Consider the following 5,419-nt stretch of genomic DNA (forward strand, 5'->3'; position numbering starts at 1 on the left):
AATCTTGTATTCTCTCTTTATATATATATATATGTGTTTTTTTTATTTGAATGTTAGTTATGGATTTCGTTGACTTATTAGTAATTACTGCCCAGTAAGTTAACGAATGCTATTTTTGATATGCTGTCACTGATTTTAAGACGCTGAGTTTTATTTTTAAAAGTCATCAAACGACTTGTGTTTATGTGAATACGTTTACCGCGACGAGAGAAAATGGGTCTAATTCAAAGTGCGGCCAGCGAAGGTCCAGACCAGCCAACGCATATGCACAGCTTGGTCAGAAGCTACTGCGTCCGCGGAGACCACGATACCTTGCGTGACTTTTTGGCGTACACTCCGTACAGGGTACCTCATGTAGAGGATGCGCAGGCTGGTCTGACGCTTATATGGCCTCATACGGCAAAAGACCAATTTTCGCACGCCTGTCAGGTAAATTATGAACAGGATAAAATTGAAATATTGATCAAGTAATTATAGAAAACTAAGGATGTTTAATACAAGACTTATAAACGCAGTCTAATTGAAACAGTTGATTGCGAGATAAAACCGGGCTAGATTTTCTTGTTCTCAATATTTCCGCAATTTCTCGCAGGCTATTGCTATGACTACCGAGGACGCCCAGTGGCCCCGGGACAGCAATTCAGTATTGATGGATGTAACCAATGTGTGTGCGGTAACAACGGACAGGTTAGGGCATAGTGAACTTTTCAAACGATTGCAAAATTATGTATGTTATACCGATGCTAAATGTACGAGGTGTGTATACAAGTCTCCAAGCAATTCCCATGCTAACGTGGACATTTTCTGTGAGATTCGCAGCGATGATAAGTAAGCAACATTGTTGTCACTGGGAACTAGTCGAGATTGTCGGACCAAGAACTTAAATAATTTGCTACTATAATGTATAAATTAGACATTCTTGTTTTTATTTCCACTAGTAAAATCAATTCATTGCCGTAGGTATACTTTGCAAGCGAACGAATTTATATGGACCTTCTCTGTGAAAAGGGGGTTTAATGCATGTGCGTGAAGTGTCATCCCAAATCAGCCTGTGCAATGCACTTAGACTAATCAGAGACGACACTTTCTGCCTAAATTGGATTTTTGCTAAGAAGAGACTTTCTCTAAACGGAAAATACCGTAAAAGCGGAACGTGTCGTCCCTGATTAGCCTGACTACACAAGCTAATCTGGGACGACACTTTAAGCACATGCATTACACCCCCTTTTCACAGAGCACGGCCCATATGGATTTATGGAAAATATACATTAATCGTATCTTTTTTCAGGGCGGCTGTACACTGATGCTTTGTCCCCCCTCCGATGGTCACAAAAGACGACGGGGCAGCCATTGGTAGAAACTCATCAACTGCAATCATTTGTCACGTTTTGTTGCATTCGTGACTTAGTAATATTTGCGGTTTCTTTATAGGCTTTTGTTTTTTCAGCGCATTATAAATAATCAAGCACGTATTGCGCATGTGTTTGTTTTCAATATGATCCTCATGAAATATCTTTAAGCATACAAATAAACATGTACCGCAATTTCTCTCAGTTTTCGGACACCCTCTTTTTTTAGCAAAAATAAATATTTTTCGTGTCTCTTAATTTTCGGACATACGGGTTTTTGTCCATAATTAATGTCTCTTAATTTTCGGACAGTATATTTTACAGCGCTTTTCAACATACTCCATCCTTGTTTTCGCTTATCTTGTGACACCTCGATCATGTTTTTTACGACCGTATTAAGGCCATAAACCTGGAAGATGCATGCCTGGTGGCAATGGACCATTACACTCGCGTAATTGGGTAAACAACCATGCAACCGGTAGACAACAGTGGATTCAACCAACAGCACTTGAAACAGTTTCGTCCTGTTAAGGAATCAGAATGTTTTATGTTTTTACCCTTTTGTTCTATATCATTTCATGAAAGAGTTAGCAAAACTGTGAAGTTGTATCTATTTTTTAAAGCAGAAAAAGAATAGTAAATTAAGTAAAATAACAAGACATTGATTTATTGCTTTTATTTCAATATAATTATAATTTTCAAACGCCTTAACATTTGTCTCTAAATTTTCGGACACATGTAATTTTTAAATATTTTTTCGTATCTAAATTTTCGGACACGAAAACTTATAGTAATTACGGTATACAAAGGCATTCGTCCTGCAAATAACGTTTATATTGCTTTGATTGAATTCGACACAATTTTGTACACGCAACGTTTATTTCCTGTTGTTTGCCTCAAAGATCGAACTGCTTAGGCAGGCGTTTGGTTATTTTATGACAATGATTTATTAGCGATGTAAGTTAATTGATTCGATTAGGAATTTTAAATATTAAGTTAAATATTAAGTTAAGGACAAATAGCTCTTTGCATTTCAGTAACTTATTGTGCATGTCATAAATGAAAACAAAGAACAATTAAACAATTAAATAGATTGGCATAATCATTGACACCATATATGCATATGACAAATTACCGACAACTTACCGACATGCCATCATTGTCTTTAACTAAAAGCATTTCAGCAATAAATGTCATGTGTTTTTCTTTAACAACAACATAGCTTTTTGTGAATAAACCACGTGACCGTTGAATTATAATATAATTTTATGCAATATTATAATATGTAGTCTGATGCAGCTTTTCTGTCAAGCATTGCTTTCATGTTATAATATAATAATTAAAACTCCTTGCGCAATTTAAGGTTAAACCATCAACTTAATTTTTTTTAAAGACAACATTTTGTACGCTGGGCTCCCCATAGTCAAACATATGAGTCGCGTTCTGAGAAAACTGGGCATAATGCATGTGCGTTAAGTGTCGTCCCAGATTAGCCTGTGCAGTCCGCACAGGCTAATCAGGGACGACACTTTCCGCCTTTATGACATTTTTCGTTTAAATGAAGTCTTTTCTTAGCAAAAATCCAATTCAGGCGGAAAGTGTCGTCCCTGATTAGCCTGTGCGGACTGCACAGGCAAATCTGGGACGACACTTAACGCACATGCATTAAGCCCAGTTTTCTCAGAACGCGGCTCATATTCTTAAGAAACGTTCTAAGCTGTGTGATTTAATTAAATACAAAAGGTATGGTATGCGATATGTAAGAAAACAATTGTCAAGAATCTAAGTTCACTGTTGTTTCAACGTATTTTTCTGCCAATTTTAAGTTGATTGCAAAAGTTTCCTGCTTTAGTTTCAAATCGTAAAACATAATAGTTATTTTGTGGTGAAAATCAATGATTTGCCAGCATACAGTTTGAGAAAAAACAAAACAAAAAACGTGTTGAATCAACGGAAAACATGTCTTCTACTAAGTTAAGCTATTTTTTCAGAGTATACCCTGGCATATACATCGGCCGGCGACCGTCTGATTGCCGGAGGGCGTCCGCACGATGACTGACGGACGCCGGACGGACCTCGTCATGATACAATTACAACGAATCCTATGTCGCGCGATCGCCGAGCGATAACCGTGCGTTGATCGTCCGATCTTTTTTCAATCTCAACTGGATTCTTTCCAATGCCCGACCTCGGGTAAAATTTTAAGTGAGACTTAAAATTCATCCGGACGCAGCCCGATGCTACAAAATGACCCGGTGACCGTGCGATCATCGGCCGGGCGCCAGACCGATGATCAGAAAAATACGTCGTCCGCTGATCGTACTGTGATCGGTCTCTATTTATGACTGATGTATTAAACTGTGTCACTCATCGGACGTCGGACGGCTCCGACGTGTCCAGTGTTCTCGATGCTTGAAGTTCGGACACATCGTCCGGCGACCGGATTATTTGCGACTGAGGCATTACCGGATTAATGTTGTTGGGAACACACACGCCGTAAGTTCCACCAACAGAGTTTAACTACTGTTAGAGCTGTCACAGGGCCTAAATTGTTTGACAGAAAAACACAACGAATGTTTTAGCATGACAAAAAACTTAAATAACGCGAGTATTTCGCATATGCCCATTTATACATCTTTTAATCAACCTAGCTTAAGTGCTTTTTGAGTTATCGCAGGCTCAATATTTTTCGGACGTACAGACGAAAAAAACTGAAATATCGTCCAAATTATCCATATGGCCCGCTATCCACATACACAGTTGTATTGCTATATATCAACATGCAAAGTTAAATCTACTTAGCTTAAGTACGTTTCTAGTTATCTCAGGATCCAGATTTCGGCTTCTAGTTATTTATGCAACAACAGCGAAAACAAATTGTGTGTGACCAAAAATCTAGAAAAAAATAAATAAAAATTCATATATGGAACCCTATCCACATAGTTTCTTAATTACATTTCGACTAACTTAAGGAGCCAGATTCGGATGGATCGACCTTTAACCTTAAACTTTTAGTCCCATACGGTTCCCAGGTAGAATACTAGTAAAACAAAATGACTTGACGAAAAGAAAGAACAAAATAAAGGACGAACATAAAGCTTACGTAGCCATCATGGATCTCTTTATGCTATCTTGTTTCTTTGTTTAAAAAGTAACTACAGTACCGGTATGTACTGGTAAAACTAGTAAAAAGGATTTTATAAGCTTGGTTATGTACTTCAACAGTTAGCATGACCACATGTTATTATACGAAAATAATCGAAATTTACAACATTTTATGGATACGCGAACCTCGTGTTAAGTCTTATTATATTTGATTCCAACAGGAGTTATAGCAACTTATTAAATATATACGCCATGTGGTATTCATGCACATCACACATCATTTAAAATGGAGGCATTAAGATTTTTTTTAATTGAACTATTGGATTAACAGAAACTTAACCTCATATGCACGCGCTGGGTATGGTGATACTTGAATAACGGATGGCACTTCGATAACAGGGATAAACAAAAGTCACGCGCGAAAGGTAAGTTCCTCCGTTTTTTTTAACTTGTATCCTTAATTCTTGTTTTTGAGACACGGCAGATGGTGGAGATGCTAACTTGTATGTTCTTTTGTATTGTGATGATTTTTTTCCAATGAAGAATGGTAGATTTTTGTATTTTTTTTTAAGAAAACTCCATCGCCATTCGGAAAACAGCATAAACTGAATAACATAGACTTTCACAGGGCTGCACATGCTAATCTGGGACGACACTTTACGCACATTCATTTTATCCTCTTTTCGCAGAGCAAGGCTCATATGATGGCTATTGTTAACACACATTTGAAGTACGAAACAATGTGCCAAGTCAAGCGTTACATATTGGAAATCTATGTATATCTAAATTACAATCACATGTGTAAAACAAACGGCGTTGTTCTTTTTCAAAAATGTAAATCTATCAATTTATTATATTAATATTGTAATTTCATTTGTAAATAAGATCTAAATACCCGAATAAAGACATTTTGATTGACGCAACTAATAATCAACATACGGAATTTTATTTTTTAAGTGGTAACT

General features: G+C 37.0%; 1 long non-coding RNA gene across 1 annotated transcript; it reads left to right on the forward strand.

Moving 5' to 3' along the window:
• Positions 1-321: 321 nt before the first annotated feature.
• LOC127877269 (uncharacterized) lies at positions 322-1,472 on the forward strand. The gene is made up of 2 exons (XR_008048335.1): positions 322-687; positions 1,289-1,472. It is a non-coding gene; the product is annotated as an uncharacterized LOC127877269 (long non-coding RNA).
• The last annotated feature ends 3,947 nt before the right edge of the window (positions 1,473-5,419 follow it).

This window comes from Dreissena polymorpha, chromosome 4 (genome assembly GCF_020536995.1).
Source record: "Dreissena polymorpha isolate Duluth1 chromosome 4, UMN_Dpol_1.0, whole genome shotgun sequence".
Classification (NCBI taxonomy): Eukaryota; Metazoa; Mollusca; class Bivalvia; order Myida; family Dreissenidae; genus Dreissena; species Dreissena polymorpha.